The sequence below is a fragment of the Liolophura sinensis genome, chromosome 9, assembly GCF_032854445.1.
Source record: "Liolophura sinensis isolate JHLJ2023 chromosome 9, CUHK_Ljap_v2, whole genome shotgun sequence".
In the NCBI taxonomy this organism is placed as follows: domain Eukaryota; kingdom Metazoa; phylum Mollusca; class Polyplacophora; order Chitonida; family Chitonidae; genus Liolophura; species Liolophura sinensis.
The window spans coordinates 26504872-26523860 of record NC_088303.1 but is presented as its reverse complement, the minus strand read 5'-3'; the positions used below and the strand labels follow the sequence as shown (position 1 = coordinate 26523860).

Genomic DNA, 18989 nt, shown 5'->3' with positions numbered 1-18989 from the left:
TTACATCTCCATTTAATAGGAGTTTTTGTGGATAGTGTTCTTCAGAATGTGTGTTATCGAGGAAAATTGTATGTGCTGGACGAAATATATTATCAAGCCCATAAATAGCATGGCATTTCGACTTCGGAAGTGCACTTTAGTCAAAGTACTCAACATATTTATTGTTTCGATCCTCTATTATTTAATTCATCTGTCGAGGCAGGCTTTAGAATCAGTTCACATGATGGAGACATTTATCGTCTACGTCTTTGTGCCCTCTGTTTGTTCATTGATTTCTGTAGTAATAGTCAGTTGTGTATCTACGACAACCATGTTTAATTCAATGAGATGAATAAGTGAAGTCCGTTTTGAGAGATGTTCTGCGTTATCGTTTATAGGTTGATTATAGCTCTGATTTATGTAACCATACACTTGTATTACACAATGATGAATCTACTGCAAGCCTCTTCTTTCTTTTGAAACAGTTTGATACCTCCTAATCCTAATTTAAGTATGGTATTGACTTGTGTTTCGTTTTTGTTTATAAAAGGTAAATATTCTGTAGTTGATGTAAAAAATATTTATTTCGAACCATCAAAAATAGATTGGTGAACAGGCACATTTCCTATGTCTCTGTAGTTCCAAACCGGTTGTCAATAATGTTTTGTTTGATTGATTAAGGGTTAAATAGGGTTTTGTGACGTATCTTGGAAATTTCAAACCTGAATGTAACACTTTGTTACTTACCACTGTACATATGCATGGAGTTAGATCACCGGTATCGTGTACAAAAGTGAGTGCAATCTTCATACGACCTCCACAACCCACTGTTTATATTGTTAAAGTTTTCCTTGTAAAACTCTATCAAAGCATCCGTAATACAAATCTACGGTACCTAATGAACAAGTATGCTTGGAAAAAGGATATTAAACACGGGCCTTGAGACGAGCGCTCGGTCCTACTTTGAAACTGTGCCTAAAAAAGAAACATAGTTAACATATGGAGATCTGTTTTTTCTTGTAGTAGTTTGAAGTGGCAGATGTGCAGATTAATATGGAAGACTTCTTTGATTCTCGGGGTCAGTTTTTGCCCAGTCTGACCGACTACTTTGGCTTCACGCCGTGCCATCTCAGACTACCATAGCAATATGTTAGACCCTTACCAAAATCACTTCAACAAAGGTTCGCCAAAATATGGCTTGAATGACAACCCTCCTATTTCTTATCTGACACAAGTTGTACCAGATGAACAGGACGGGTTTATCTGGGACATTATACATAAGTGGTATAATGGTGATAATTGAATGTCAAGGAAGCACAAACCACTTTACGGATGGATTAAGTCTTGATGTTGTCGTCCTAGATACCCATCTAGCCCGGTGTAGATGTCTCATAACTCTATAATGTTTGTAAAAACGCACAGCGTAAAGAGTAAAACCAGAGCAGCGACCACGATGTGGGGGCTCTCCGAGGGTCAATTGGTTAGCGCGCTTGCGCAGCGTAATGACCCAGGAGCCTCTCACCAATGCGGTCGCCGTTAGTTCAAGTCCAGCTCACGCTGGCTTCCTCTCCGGCCGTATGTGAAAAAGTTTGACATCAACCTGCGGATGGTCGTAGGTTTCCTCCTACCAAAATGATGGCGGCCGCCGTATAAGCGAAATATTCTTGAGTACGGCACAAAACATCAATCAAATAAATAAATAAATAAATAAATAGACCGGCGACGACATAAGAAATACGGCCTCTGGTCAATTTATCTCAGGCAGGCTTATATTCTAACTGTTCATGTAAATGCATAAATAGTAGCAATTTACACGCCCCTAACACCATGGTAAAAAATGCAGTGATGTTGATTGCAATAAATTAGCAGACATATCACGGAATAGCACACATATCACGGAAAATAGTCTGATCATATTTGAATCAAAAATTTAAAAATTAAAAAAAACTTTAGATATTGGTGAGTATGCAGTAAAACAACAGCTATTGGTGACGGTTTGGTCAGCCCAGTGACGTAAGTCGTTATTTATTTCTACTGTTGAATGTGCTCGTGGCGTTCGCGGCCATATTTTATTTCATAGTTGCCTAGGAATCACATTTGCTAAAATTTACCATCAGTTTGCTCCAGTGCGACTGTACAACTCCTCGTCCCCGAGAAGTCTTTGTATCCCTGGACAAAGATTTCTGGCAGTGATACGTTAATTGATGTCCATCACGGTGTTCGCTTCTGTAGAAGTGGCCCCTTGTTAACACGCCGAAATCTAATATTAATGTAGCGGTCTTCCGGATCTTGGGATGGTTTGTATAACTACTATCTGTTGGGAGCTAACAATAGATTGGCATACTTCACGAAAAATTTAGACAATTTTGCTGGTAACGGTCACAAGCACGAGGTCATGTCATAGTATAGGGTCATGAACGGGTCAACGGGCAAACATGCCACTTCCGCTTTTGCCATAGTAGGTCAGGCCGGATTGCGGGGCAACTCTGTGCTCTTCGAAGTCTTGAGAAATCTATTATAAATTATCCGTTTTATTCATCTTCTCTGCCATTTCGGTGCCATTCTACGTGTCTGCCCTACAGCATTCCTCGAGGCATCATGAAGTTAACTTGCATTTGACAGTGCCTTTAGGCGAACAGTTTCGCTTTTCATTCTTTCGCGGCACGATGCTTGCAGTTTCAAAATCAGCCCATATTTTCTGCACTATTTTATCTCCAGTCCCTCTAGTTTGGATGGGAAGGGTACTTTTCTCTCTAGAACTACGTCTTAAAGGTTTCGATCATATTTAGCTTCAGCGCCAGTCTCACGAGAAAAAAAACCATTGTTGAGTCTCGAAACAGTTTTCCAGCTACCTGACTTGTGAATTCTATACCCTATGGCATACAGTCTCTATCCAGTAATGACGTGCTTCAGCTTCTCGGCAAGGATCACGTTAGCTGACGCGAGATTTCCACAATTGATTGATTAGCATCCGCAGTCTGGCACCATTTCGCACTAGTTTATTATACTTTTATCGATTTTCTCTAAAATTTATGTGACAGGAATCACAAAATTGAAAGTACATTCATAGATATAGATTTAGAACAGCAGACTCGCACTGTGTGGATATTGGACTGACTTGTCATTTTTTTTTATGTCGGCCATGCTGCTAATACGAATTGGGTTCTGTTCATGGATAGACTATCATTCTGTCAAGTCATGTAGCTTGTAGGCTGAGCAATCGGCTTGAGGCCTCCCTTAAAAGGCAGATAAAGCCTCTCTTCATGCATCGTTGTAACTATAATAATTTTATTACAAACCTAGCTGTCGTACAAAGGCTGTATTAAAAACCTGATAAGTTAATACCCGCGTCTGTTTATAGACGTTTTCGTGTTTTTCGCATGTTTGTGTGCCCATATTCACTTCATCGAAACTTAAAGGACATTCCTAATCATTGATTTATATGAAACTAGATTGATGAAAACCAACTTTTGGAAGGCTTAAAGAGTCCTCTCTCATAGGGGCTTCATTGTAACGTCTGATACCCTCTCACCTCTCCATCATAAGGCGTCTTTATGTGTTATGTATGTGTATATATATAGGCCTATGTGTCACGTCGGCATGTATGTAATCTTGTGTGTCGATTTATCTGTTATTTCAGAGGAAAGTCCTACTCAAAGAGCTCTGTCAGTCATATGTGTGAGCCTTTGTAATTGAAATGTCATAGAAAAACTCTGTACGCTTGGCTGCCTGGAGTATTGCTCTGCTATACGTAACCTTTACGAAGTTATGAGTTATGGTGCGTAATGCTATTATAGTAAGGCCGGTATCAGGTTTATTTTTGTCGAGTGGCTTCTTAATCCTACGTGACAAGAGGCACCACACTGTCGACTCTAGGTATAGTTTTGCTTTTTTCATATATTTGTATTCTCTATTTATTTATTCATTCACCGTCCCCATATCTTGCAAAGGGTGAAATAACGCAAAGCCCCACACAAGGAAGTAGCAACACACTCTGTTCTGGTCGCCACAATATGGCTGAAAATACTGCCAGCCAGGTGTGAATAATGATGACTAATCTAATGTTTCCATCTGACTGTTATTCATATTTTTGTTATTCATATTCAAAATCGGAATTGAAACGGGACGTCCAGAGACAGATCTTATTAGATTACTATACTACTGAATACACGTAAGCGTATGGGGGCCCAAGCTTCAACCTCGATGTAAGAGGTACGGTCTGGATTGTGTGTGGGTGATAAATAATATTACATAAAACATTAGTTTTTCATGGTTGGGGTTAGGTTTTAGAAGTGGGAAGGAAGGTTAAAATCCGACTCCGCATTCGTGAGACAGCACATGTCTCAGTTCGCCCATAAATGTGTCATATCTTGTTAAGAAAACGTAATTTGCAAAACACGATTGACCTTGATGTTACCTTGAAGAGAATGCTACCTTTTGTGATTTTTTCTTATTTGAAAAATGGACGCACGTACTGATGAGAGTTTGAGATTTGTATACTGAAATTAATTGGTTGTGCACTGCTCAGTCCTGAAGGTATCCGGTAAACCTATTCTTAGGCCAGTGTAGTAAAATAGCGTCTGGTGTAATATTATACCTATCTCAGCCTCATATAGCTGTCATAGCCACTATGTGATTTATACACGTGCTAACCTAGCAGTTCAGCTCTATTACCGACTGGTATCTGGAATGGGGCTATCATCTCTTTAATGTTGACTTTCCCTTATCTTGTGGAAAAAGTAGGAAACTCTTTTCCCTTGTCTTAACAAGCCTGCGTGTGGAAAGGGCGGGAAACTGGTTTCCTTTCTCTTAACAGGCCGGCGGGTGGAAAAGATACTGTTTTCCCTTGTCTTAACATGCCCGGGTCCGGTAAAAGTATAAAACTGTTTTCCCTTGTCTTAACATACCCGAGTGTGGAAAAAGTAGGAAACTCTATTGCATTGTTTTAACAAGTCCGTAGGTGGAAAAGGTAGGATACTATTTTCCTTTGTCTTACACTGTTAAGAGAAAAGGGTCAAAACTACCAGAAAAACTTAGGTTAGATGTGACCCTGATATTCAGGGTATAGGCATGACCAACTCCAAATATTAGGATCACTTATCCCAAATATTAAGGGTCAGTGTCCAGTTTCAACCCTAAAAATCGGTCTTGTTTAGAAAAATGACCCTTATTGTTAGCGTCAAACAATTCGACCCTTATTTTCCGATCGTATATTTCAGGCTCAGTTTGCCTGTAATCCTCAAAAAATTGGGTCCAGCTGACCCTAAAATTGTGACAGTGTAACATGCCCGGTTCTGGTAAAAGTAGGAAACTGTTTTCCCTTGTCTTAACATGTCCGAGTGTGGAAAAGGTAGGAAACTGTTTTCCGTTGTCTTGACACGCTCGCGTCTGGTAAAAGTAGGAAACTGTTTTCCCTATGTCTTAACAAGCCTGAGTGTGAAAAGAGCAGGAAACTGATTTTCTTTCTTTTAACAAGCCGGCGTGCGGAAGAGGTAGACGACCTACTAGGCATTTCACGTATGACTTTTGAAAGAAAATGCTGAAACCTAGCTGTTCTGCGTTTATTAGCAGGTTATTTTAGATTAAACTTCATCTTTGTTCGATGCATTTGCTACAGGAAAATTAACATAAACTATTTTGGCGTTGTTGTATTCTAGACTGACGTAAGTAACACTAAAGTACACTTATAAAAGTGACGCCAAATTAGACTTACATAAGTAACACCAATCACGCATAAGTAACAAATAAGACTTTCGAATGTAACACCAAAGGACACTTACATAAGTCACACGTGCGTGGACTTACGTAAGTAATACTAAAGAAACCCTTACATAGGAACACCTATGTACACCTACGTAAGTAACACCCAAGAAGACTTACGTCTGTAAGTAATACCAAAGAAGACTTACATAAGGAGCAATATTCCAAGGACGGCTTTGGAATATTTGGGAAAGTAAAACCAAAGCAGAGCCAGCACTGTGTTAGATAAATGACACCAGCATTACTAGTGAAAAACTTTTCACTCTTTAGTACCTACCTAGTTCATTCATTTATAACACAAACAACGGATCCACTTTTATAGCAACTGCATATTTTTCTCCTCTACTAGGAATAAATTAAAGAGTTTATGGTTTTAATAGTCTTAATACAGTTGGTATACCCTGTATGACATCTTGTGAAGGATCTGATATATGAAGACGCTGTGGGGCTGTTATATCCGCTGTGTTGAACATAAATTCCTTCTGTGCTCCATTGCCACACGCTGATGGTTTTCCTGCATCCAAATAAACAGCGGTTCGTATTAATAAACATTTTAAACAACCTGGACATTAGCGAACTTCTAGTCTATCACCCTTTTTCGGTATACTTGTAGATCTGAGTATACATTATCATTTCTTATACCGGTATGTAACACATGTTGTGTTGTAACCAAGATACCATTTGCTCTTAGTTTAGAAGTCGTGTATATGTCATTGATATTCAGAGCTCAAATCCATGCATTAAGCATTCATTGTTAAGCGCCTGTCCATGTCTCAGTGTTCCTTTTGTGTGATTGTATCTCTCAGAAATCGAAGAAGGAGAATATTTTAAATGTTTTATACTGATGCAAGTGTGTAAATCGATTACGGTATCATTTGAAGCGTTCAGTTAAAACCCCATATGACGTTTTTTTCATTACCGCATGGTTAATGCAAGAACAACAATAACTGTTATTGTGCGTGGAATACAGATCGTTCTGAGCTGCCATAGAGACTGCATCGACCCTTATTATCTTGTCAAAACAATCATTTCATTCAAATAATGACACATAATGATTTCATATTTTACCTAGTAGACACTGACAAATGTCACAATCAATAAATCAATCAACCACACGACCACCTTGTGCATAGATTGTGTTTTTGAGGTAGGTGAAAACAAGACTTTCTCTGGGCAATGGCCTTTCAGTTTCAAGCTGAAATGACCATGGTTCTCTTGCAACACATGGGTAACACGTTGCCAGTTGTCTCACAAAACGTCATCGCAAAAGCAGCAGCGAACAACAGACGACAAACTTTGGCCCGAATTACTTTAGTTTGGAAAGGTTTCCCGTTGTATACCGAGGAGACCAGTTTCTATTTTAGTATTAATGTCTGACAAGTCTTCTCCATCTTAGACTTAGACATCAGAGCAGTTCTGTTGTGTTACGACCAGTCAGTAGTAGTCGGATCACAAAACACGGGAGAGTAAAAATGTGACATCGGTGCGGGTGAACAGGAGCAAATTATACAATGCATGCAAGATTGAATGATATAGTTATACACCCGCGAAAACTGGGTGTCTGTGATAGTGTACATACTGCTCGTTGATCACATGAAGACGGATTTCAGGAAAATCACCACAAACTTACTCCTCGTCCATTGCATTTAGAACTAATAGACACGATGATATTTTTAGTACATCTATATAGGCGTAAGCTTGTGGCTGTCAAAATATCTAAAGTAGAATATATGCCAGGAGTCCTTAATTTAAAAAGACATTCTTAAAAACAAGACTTATAAAACTTGTAGGTATCTTTGCTTGTTAGGCGATAGCTAACTCATTTCATTGGTCAGCCGTGGCTGCGTAATGGCCTCCTGAGTACTTTTCCGTGTTGAACTTGGATAACACGCCCACTGACGTATCTGTCTTCTTTTATTTTATATTTTCATCCTACCCCTTCGTAGTCGCCTTGCTCCTTCCAGTGGGATCCAAGTTGTACTTGTGTACACACAGAGAATTAGAGAAGTGGTAGTCATTTGACGTATTTTATTGTTCACACAGCCTTTTTCTGTTACGTGCAAGTCGGCGTCCGTAAATCCTGTTGGAGTTCCGCTCCTCTCATATTCAGTAGCTAAGTGAAAGTTTTCCCTTCAATCGTAATTTGTGGGGACATTTAGTAGCCTACCCAGTGAAATCAATGGGCGCCAGCAGAAGTGTTTGCTCGCAGCCATTCTCAAGGTCAAAGTTAGTTTAGGAGGCACAGAGTTAAAATTGTCAGTAATAGCCTTACAGTTTAGTGAACAGTTGCTGATTTGTCAGCACTGGACAGGTCGATCACTGGAAAAAGAACAAAAAGTGTCTGGGGGCAAATGCACTTCAGAGAAAATGCCCTGGCCGCCTGAAAATACATCTGTTACCAGCTCTATACAGAAACTTACGGCCCCTGTGGGGAGATTGCTTTGTCTTCTTTATTGCCATAACTGTGTGTATTCTACTTTTATATTTGTTTTACGGCTCGAACTGCACGGAAAGATGTTTTAAAAGAGTTTAAAAGTAAAGTTCATCTTTCTACTTATATGCACATTTCGTCATTAAGTGTTTCTACAACTTGGTGGGGAAAGCAATGCAGTGGCGGTATTTGTCATCAAATAAACATCAATTCATTGAAGTTCCTTTCCCCATTTCTGAGATGCAGCTGATGTAGAAATAAAAGGGCTCTGGAAACCAATGTAATATTTTAGAAAGACAATACCATCGGGAATGCCTACAATTCCACCTAAATACACTGTAACAGCAAATTTATATTTTACACTAAAATGTGCTGGCAACTTGGGCTACTCAATATTTTACTGTGAACACCTCTCCTCTGACAGCTCATTTACAAGCACTCGCGTAGTTACGTGGGCAAGGTGTTGTAGAAGTTCAACCGGATTGCTGTAAAGGTGCCAGTGCCAATTAATTACACAATAACAATATGTATAGCTATATGGATAAGGTGAGTGTATGCACATCGATGATAAGTCACTTCCACAATTATTCAGCCGATACTTGTATTTGTACAGTCGGTACTTGTATTTGTACTGTCGGTACTTGTATTTGTACAGCCGATACTTGTATTTGTACAGTCGGTACTTGTATTTGTACTGTCGGTACTTGTATTTGTACAGCCGACACTTGTATTTGTACAGTCGGTACTTGTATTTGTACAGTCGGTACTTGCATTTGTACAGTCGGTACTTGTATTTGTACAGCCGATACTTGTATTTGTACAGCCGGTACTTGTATTTGTACAGCCGATACTTGTATTTGTACAGCCGGTACTTGTATTTGTACAGCCGGTACTTGTATTTGTACAGCCGATACTTGTATTTGTACTTGTATAGATCTACACCATCTATCTTTGTGAATTTACCGTCTTTTTCTTTTATGGTGAAATGTGGCCAAATCGTGTGCATATGTACATAATTTTTATGCTCTTATGGTCAATGTATTCCGACGTATAGCCCCTTCTTTTGTTTTATTTTCTGTTTAAGCCGGTGTTTAGTTGTTTACGTGCGGAAAAGGCAACTGTGTGGAGCACGGGAAGTATCATGATACGCTCGACAGTGATTCCGTCCTTCACCCCACCGTTCCTCTCTACCTCATGTTAAATACTTAGACATAAAGCTGACAGGATTCGACCACGTGAACTCCTTGACATGGCTGTCGTACACTTGCACTACTTATTCTTGAACACCCTGTTTTCATACCACCGTGTGAAATATAGGCTAGCGTCTCTTCTACGCTCATAACCTGTACCTACCCTAATAATTTGGGACACCTGGTCTGCTCATTTTTGCCAATATATATGTATTTCTAGCTGAAGTATTGAGTTGCTTTTTTCTCACATGGTTAGACCATCTAATGAACAACATACTCATATCTTTACTTTTCCAAAAGGCTAGTAATGAAATGTAATCTTTCAACACTTCTAATATCTGTCCCAAATTTAAGAAGAATTAAGGTAGGTGGATACCGTTGTGCCCTGTCTGTTGTAGAACAAGGGATTTAATGAAACCAAAACTGCTGGATAGATCTCAGAAATTATCAACAGATCTTCAAACTGGCTTTAATTTGCCAATTGCCTTAAATTGAAGGGGAAGTATCTGATTTCGACACAGCATGGTGGAGTCGAGTTATTGTTGGCTTGTCTTATCTTTACCGAAATTGCCATTCGAACTGGTTGGTGGATTAACGACATCCTCGTCTTGCATTCCTCCCGGATGCCACTGTAGTGGAACATTCGATGAAATCCAATAGGCCGATAAACAGTGGAGCGCTTTTGTAGCCCAATTTTCTTGACCATTATTTCCTCGTTTTTCAGTCTGAACCGCGATCAAGTAATTGACGGATGTTTCACTGTTTGTGACATGAAGCACTGGCGATTGGGAGAAAGCCTACATGTCCAGAAAACCATTCTACCCTAAGTCGCATTCGCTGAGCTGTAGAAACTAGCTGACACGGCAGTATGTAATGTAAGGGCTGTCAGTGGTTTCTAAGCGACTGGTTTCCGAAGTAAATCGAGTCGTGTCGCCGCACTGTACCATCAAAGCAACAGGACGAGTTCGGCATATATCAGGTGGTCATCTAGACCATTGGCCCAAACTATTTGTGATGAGAGGCTCGATGTCCTTTTGGATATTCCCCTCTTTAGTTTACTATGTACACTATCTATGAATTAATCTGTTAACTTGAAGACAGTTTCGTGAGTGATGGTGGTACAGATTACGGTATTGCCATAAACTATATATATATAGATATATATCTGATTTTTTGTTCTATAATTCCCGGGGCCACTTGCACAAAGGGATATAGTCGTAATTGTCGCAATTCAAGTAATCAAAAATCACAATCCGGTTGACTCAGCTAGAAATATTTAAAATCGCCCGAAAATTAACGTTAAATACATATACTTGCCTTAGGTAAACTGTTAGTCGGTTTGCAAAGATGTGCAATTTAATTGTCCCAAAAAGATGTTACATGAATTTTTAACGTTTGTCTTGTTTTTAGCTCCTGAAAGCAAGAAAAGTTATTGACTGGTTCATTTTCCATTTACACGTACTCCTTTCAGCAAGCGGCGTGACTTACTTCCACAATCAATTGTAGAATAAGTTGCAGGGCTTACCACTGATTGTAGATCCGATCTCTTTTCTGCAAACGAGTACAGTACAATACCTTTATCGGCGTAAAGGGGTATTGTGTTACCCATAATTTTATGACACTAACATAATCTGTTCTGCCATTACTCAGAAAACATAAAACATGTACACCCGGTTTTGACCCCAGTCTTCCGATTTACATGGTCAACGCGCTGATCGATAATAACTACCGTAATTCTTCAGCCTTTCCACATGTTTACAAAGTATGTGTTCACGCCTATTCTGGAGGCATTATTCTGTGTAGACTGATACAATTATACTTTTTGTAAAGCAATGAAAATGGCCAACACAACCAACGTGGTTTCGTCTCCAAAGTCAAATAAAAAATATACATAAATAGCACTAAAAGTTGCTGTTTCATATGGGAACAAGTCGAGGTATTGGAGTAGTCGTATACACTTATAGCAGGTCCACATTGCATTATTTATTTTATCATCAAAACTTTACATGCTTGTAAGCGGACGTTTGTGGTTGGAGGGTGCAGGCCTATGTCTTGAGCCATGCATAGTTTATAGAGAACAGCCTTGGTCCTGATCTATATACCCATAGCCTGCCTTTATGACACAATCCACATCAAGGATTCTGTGATTACAGAGACATTTTTTCTATAGTCTGCACACATTTCATAAGCTGACAAAGTAAAGTAAAAACACTTAACGGGGTCTCTTATGATTTCAAAACAGTCACAGTTATTCAAGAAAATTGCATCATTTTCCAAGTCTTTCCCCGGCTTGGAAGATTTTCTACTTGAATACACAAATAGCATCGCGCAGGATTAGGGAACGGGTTATTGCGCAATAAATCAACGGAAATTACACAAAACAAAACCAATCAAGCGAAAACTGCCGAAAACGACCCGTTTCAGGCGGAAATTGGCGAAGCTGATATGTTTCTTCTTAACATCGACAGGATGATGATGTAAGGCGGTTAGAAATGGGAACAATTTACGGAGGTTATCTACAGCATCCAAGAAATCACTCCTCTCTATTAATCATGACGACGACACATACTATAGTTGACAGCTGTAATGTGTTATTTAGTCTTGATTTATTTCAAACATTTTCCATAGCGTTGAAAATGAAAATGTCTATCACTGATGATATATGTCTTTCCTTTAAAGAAAATGAAGGGATTTTTTATAATAAGCAAAAACCTTCTAGACCTACAGTTCAGACTGCATGTTCACAGCTACCTCATTGGTGAGAGGCTACTGGGTCATTGCACTGCGCTGGCGTGCTAACCACCTCGGCCACCCGTATAGTGAATGCATTGAAGCTTCGGTGAAACATTTTGAAAATGAGTCAGTGAGTTCTTTTGTATAAAGGTAACTGTACTGAATTATTTACCTAATTTGAATATAAACTCAACAATCAATCAATGAATTTCAAGTGGTTTTACTAAACAGCCAGTGTAAATGGACACGTCAATCAGCGATTGCGGCAGGGCTCATTCTCCAGATTTAGTCCATCGAGTGTTACATAGCTAATCAGTTATCTGCGGACAAAGCCCTCGTGCTCGAAGCTATCGGGTATCGATCTCCACCAGACACTCATTTGTTATTCTCTAGACTGAGATGTCTTATTCTCCACAAGGCGATTTATCTTTCACCTGAAACAATCGCTTTAAATCAGCGGATATCATCTGCCCGCCTGAACTCACGCTCGCTTACCATTCGGCTTCTCTCCAGCGTGTATTCATCAAACGCCAACCCCAACATTCGCACTCACAAATGTCAGGCGTTTGAGACTGATTATGCTGACTGCTTCAAGTTTTATGAACTTTGTTAATGAAATGAGGTTCAATTAAACATTTAACTTTTGACAGTTGATGTCTTCTATCAGGGAAGAAGTTCATCGTGAGAACAATCCTCGTAGCTTATCGCTCTTTCCACACCACGGCTCCCTCTTAATTCAGAGGTCTTCTCTCACAAGTGTCACACGAAGGACTGTTTCAATATTCCATATGACATCACCCAGCAATCATTTCCTACCTTTCATTGTTCTACCTCGGGTAGTTGTAATAAACAACATTTTTCATAGTGAAAAACTATAGACTTTCCACTCGGTGGCATCTCCTCAGCTTTCATGGGAAAGACACAGAGATTGCTTAGTTGTGAATCATTCAGGATGTAGGCGTCAAAACGGACATTCACATACCAGCCGTCAACTAAAATGGATGTTCCCAGTCAATAACCGCAAGACCACTACCCAAAACGGCGTTCCACACAAACCCCCAGAGAACTAAGAAAGTACATAGAGTATAAAATTAAAGAATGTTTCCCTTTTACCAGTAGTAAATCAATCAGTCAGTCAGTTCATTAGTCTGGCTTGTCTGTGGATCACTGAACATAAACAGGAGCTATTACATAGTACTTAGAAACGCTCATAACGAGCAATGTAGGATTCACAGCCAAATCATTGGTGTAAAGCTTACATCCTTCTGTATGGCTTTCGACACATGTAAAGCTTATATACACTTTATTCTTATTTTGTGCGTACTGATGGAGTACAGCAAAGGTGAAGGAACAACAGAAATAATCCAAATCAGATAAGGACGAAGGCAAGTCCGAATTGATCATCGAGTATCACACTAAATATGTATCCTGTAGACATACTCCTTACAGCGCATGCGTCGCTCTCTACGTTCACTTTACATTACTGCCACCACTAGGCAAGCTTGACCTTTGAGCCGGTGCAGCGCACGAAGGCTTTTTTAGGCTGTGTTCTGCCTCATCACTGGTGGGCTCACGCGGAACTATTTATTCCGGGGTTGGTTTGAATCAGGTTGTACACACTTTTAAGTTTAGATAAGCAGAATGCATGTGTATATTGTATTATTATAACCAAAGGCTGTATTATTATGAACAAAGGCTAATGTTTTCTGACATCTCTTCCTGCTTCTTCACCATGACCCCACTGACCTTGGCATAGTTCAAGATTTCTGTACAAAATTTGCTATTGGTGACAGTGATGTAAAGTGAAGGTAGAGAGCAACGTATGCGCTGTAAGGAGCATGTCCTGTAAAATATGGGGAAAAACGTTTCGGCTGTAATGACACATCGCATTGCAAACACATCGTTAAGGAAGATTAAGTTTTGAGCTCTCAGCCCGGGCCTACTCACGACCCCCTAATCGTTGTCCATCAGACAATATCACAATGTAGATTAGAAGGCCATATGGGCATATTAAATAGAACTATTTTGAACTATGCACTTGTGTGTGGAAGAGGCAGCGAAAGGGGTTGAGAGCAGTTTTGGACACTGCACTACTAATCAGTAAGTAAGTGAGGAAAGTCAGGTGGAATGTTTTTCTAATTAGTTTATACACGAGTACACAGCAAAATAACAATGACTGGTTCACCCGTATCAGCATAATGGCTCGGGCGGGGCAGCTTACTTGCCTTCGGTAAGACGTCTCAGTGAAGCAGCACTAGATTAAAGGGCGATGGAAATCCACCCTGCAACAAGGAGGCACATAACATGGATTTTATGGATTCCTTCGTGATCAAATGACTGAAAAATTGTTAAGTACGACGTTAAACCCGAAGCACTCACTCACTCACTCACTCACTCACTCACTCACTCACAGCAAAATAAAACTCAGCCGATCATTATATCGAACTGCCAAGCCAAATTAAAACAGTGGCGCTGTTATGCTTTTATCCGCTTCACAAAGTTTACTTCTCAAATGCTCCCATGTTTTTATGTACGGTACACAATAGTCGGGTCAGAAATCCAGGCAGATACATTACAGTGTCTTAGAAAACCTGACGTCAGGTATATATCTCCAGGACCAGTAAACAATATTCGCGATAAAAAACACCACCCAAACCACTTATAGCATGTTGAGATCGTTACAAACTTTCAGAAGATACTTTTGCCATAATCAGGTACGGCGAAGTGCAATTTTAGAGCCATAGCCAACATAGTACTATATTTGAACATATATTACACTGAATAACACTTAAGAATTCCTGGGTGAAATCGGTCAAACTTAAATGCTCACTGATTCAATGCAGGGATCAAATAATTCATCCCGAAGTCTTTCAAAAGCCAATCAGCACCACTCCTGTGAAGTGGAACTGCTGCCTAGGCAGAATCTCTTACACTGAAGGATACTTGAAGTGACCAGGTCCTAGTATAGCTTGTAGTCACATATTCAACCCGGTTGCCTTATAAGGACAGGGCACAATCCCTAGTTGAGTAATATGTAGGATTTTGAAATCGGCTTTGGTATGTTTTCTTTGACTAGCTTCCAGCCAAGGACGTAGGGCAGTTAGGAGTGCAGTGTGACTGGGTGGGGGCATCATATCCGGTAAATTTGCCTGGCGTCCTAGTGAGGTAAGTTTCATGTGAAGAAAGGCCATAAATATGAAATTCTACAGCAAAGAGATCTGGCAAAGGAATCCATTAATCAAAAAAAATGAGCGATCTATAAATGAATAAAAGCGAAATTATACTTTACCATAGTTAACAAATTGATCGGTCTGTTGATCACTCACTGATTGAAATGATAAAAACAAAATTTGTCTGATCATTAGCCCATAATCATCAATTCTTCGATGACATAATGTTTGATTTTTTTTTTTGATTGGTGTTTTACGCCGTACTCAAGAATATTTCACTTATACGACGGCGGTCAGCATTATGGTGGGTGGAAACCGGGCACAGCCCGGGGGAAACCCACGACCATCCGCAGGTTTTGGCAGACCTTCCCACTTACGGCCGGAGAGGAAGCCAGCATGAGCTGGACTTGAACACACGGCAGTGGTGAGAGGCTCCTGGGTCATTACGCTGCGCTAGCGCGCTAACCGACTGAGCCACGGAGGCCCCCATAGTGTTTGAAAGTTATGGGCTAATCAGCGTGCTTGTTCCTTAGCCCAGAGCCAAGCTCTGTGCACGCCTATGGACATACCGACAACTTTGGAACAAGATGGGTACAACACTTTCAGACTTAGATCATGGTATTGTTGAGATAAAAGGAGTTCCCACAGAGGCATTTCTGGTCCAGTCGTTATCTATGTGGGAAGCTTGAAAGGTAATAATTATGTTATATTGCTTGATCGCTGGCGACCAGATACAAGGAAGTACATCAGCATCCTAATGACCTTGTTAACGCTATCACGGAAAGGCGGAAACGAACTGGACGTCGGATTTACTCTCTACCCTTGGTCCGTGTCCAGTGTGCCGGCATTTTCGCTGAGGCGTTGACGAGCGATCCCACGAGACCGCTCTCCTTCGCCAGCCCATGTTGTGTAGTCTGTGTGATATATGAGAGACACGCCGTAAATCCGGTTTGCTGCCGATCACCGAGTTTCCATTAACTGCGGCTGTTGGATTTTATCACATCAATGATTAATGGATATTATATTTGAGGATCGACGAGGCCAATTTTCCATGAAGCAAATGTGCTTGTATACTTTCCATCAAACACACTCTATTCATATCGAACCATTACCCATTGATCTCGTATGGATTTTGTTAAGACAGGCAAACATCTGTGGTCCAGTTTTGAGCCTTGGTTTTATCCAACATTATAAATGTATCCCTCGCAAAAATTGATCGAATTTGTGAAGTACTTAAAAATCAAATAAACTACGAGCGATGACCTAGTTATGACACGACTTTAATTTTAGAAATGAGAGTATGAGGTCTTGGTCACTGTATAGTCCACGAAGTGAATCACACGGTTTGTTAGTAACTTCATACGCTCTTTCCGGATTCCTCTGTCCATCAAATCATCGTTACTGTGACCATCGTCATGTAACTGACGTTATAAATAATCGATGCTGTGATTATCGTCATGTTGCTGAAATATTTATCACTTTGGAAAAATAAAGAAACAATATGTAGGCAATATCCACGATACACACACACTGAAAAAAGTAGTTCCTATTTTCCTCGCTCTAGTTAACATAAAACAATCAACTTACTACGCTTTCGAAACCTCTCGGGTCCAAATCACGAAGAGGTTGCACTCTAACTGATGCTCATGACACCACGGGCTGTCTGACTATGACATCACTATCTGTCTGATTATGACATCACTATCTGTCTGATTATGACATCACTATCTGTCTGATTATGACACCACTGGCTGTCTGACTATGACATCACTATCTGTCTGATTATGACATCACTATCTGTCTGATTATGACATCACTATCTGTCTGATTATGACATCACTATCTGTCTGATTATGACATCACTATCTGTCTGATTATGACATCACTATCTGTCTGATTATGACACCACTGGCTGTCTGACTATGACATCACTATCTGTCTGATTATGACATCACTATCTGTCTGATTATGACATCACTAGCTGTCTGATTATGACACTACGAGCTGTCTAACTCTGACATTAATGTGTTATATATGGCCGCCCTTAAACAGCAGAGGCTATATTTGCCCTGCCGCAGTCTTAAGACAAGTCAAATGCTGAACCCTGTCTCTTCGCTTGTTTTGCCACTTTAACAATGGCGGTTGTGTCAAAAACTGGAACCACAATTGTGTGGTGGTTGTGTCAAAAACTGGAACCACAATTGTGTGGTGGAAGAGCAAACCGGGGATACCGTTAAAATAATGGGAAATCCTGCCTCTAAACGTAAATTTTCTTGGAGATTTAGATCAGAAAGTTTAGAGTCTATCTGATAACCTGCAAATCTCGCTTCAAAGTTTCATTTAGATTCACATGAATTTCATGCCAAAAACTGGCAAAATGAAAGACAGGCCGTAGATTAACGTATTCCCTGGCCCAATTCACTATAAGCTGGACAGTAATATGCATGTATATAACCGGACATGACATACTAATACGTAATAAAGGTGCGGTTGAACCGAAATGTTGCACATCTGCCTAGTGTTGATTGCTAATTATAATGCGGAGCTTTAGACAGCATACCAATGTCAGGGTGATTGAATGAGGCTACACTTGTGCTGGATACATCCACTTCGCCTCACAGTAGCTAGACCATGGGCCATCCTTGGTGTAATATTAATTCTGTCTTAGGTAAAGTATAAATACACGGGAGTTGAGGGAACTGTGGAGAGGGAATGTAGAGGTTAGCGAGTCATAAAACGGGTGTTAACTGGCAGCCAGAAAACTGATGCCGTTCAAGCCAAGACTATGAGCACGCAGCATCCATCAAAAAGGACATATCGGGCCATGTGCCACATCATTCGGTGAAGAGAATTTTGGGAGGACCTCGTGACTTGGATAGTCATATGCTTGTGTGCGTTTCAAACCCCGCCATAGGTGTTCAAATGATCCTAACCATGTTGCCTGTGCTCTTGATAACGCAGTGGCTTCTTAATAGTTCCCCCCCCCCCCCCCCATCATCAGAGCACACAGTTAGTCTTCTAACATAGCACTGAGCCAACGTCCATGCCCAAGAAACCGTATTGTCAATCGTTTCCCAGACGCCCTTTTTCATACCACAGACTTTGGATTGCGCTGATGTATAGGCGTCCCCTTTGAGTGGGTAGTTAAGTAGAATGTTTTACTCTGACTGTCACACTCTGGAGGCACATTGTCCCTAAGTGATTAGACATATTCATAGCTTGTCATAAATGGGCGGAGGTTAAATTTTTGACATCGGTCTTGCAGCTGGATTGTTTTCATGATGAGCCTGTCGGTGGCTGGTGTGTTTATTCAGATGAAACAGATGTTCTTTGATTAAACAAACAGCAAAGATAGCCGTCAAACAAGATTGTGTGGTCACGTGATTGCTCTGAGGTTATACGCGATGAGGAATACTCTGGCTGATTGTGGTCGACTCCCGTGTTGGTTTTATAAACAAGGAAATAGCCACTTCAAAGAGCTCTTGGTCTGCAGCTAATTTGGCACGTCAAAGAAACACTATTTGTGATTACAGCCATTCTATCTAAAAAAAGGAATTACCTCACCAGAATAATTTAGGGAGCTGAACGGATAAAACCAATATCATTCAAACATCTTAGTGCCTGATCGCCGAAGCGATAAAATCTGGTGTTGGTCCTGCAAATGTACTTCGGGAGGTTTTGGAATGTGCTACTCATGCAGTAAAATGTGCTTCAGATTTTTTAAAA

General features: G+C 40.3%; 1 pseudogene; it reads left to right on the top strand.

The window, feature by feature from the left end:
• Positions 1-18989, top strand: part of LOC135475291 (cholecystokinin receptor type A-like) — an 83717-nt pseudogene that overhangs the window by 6387 nt on the left and 58341 nt on the right.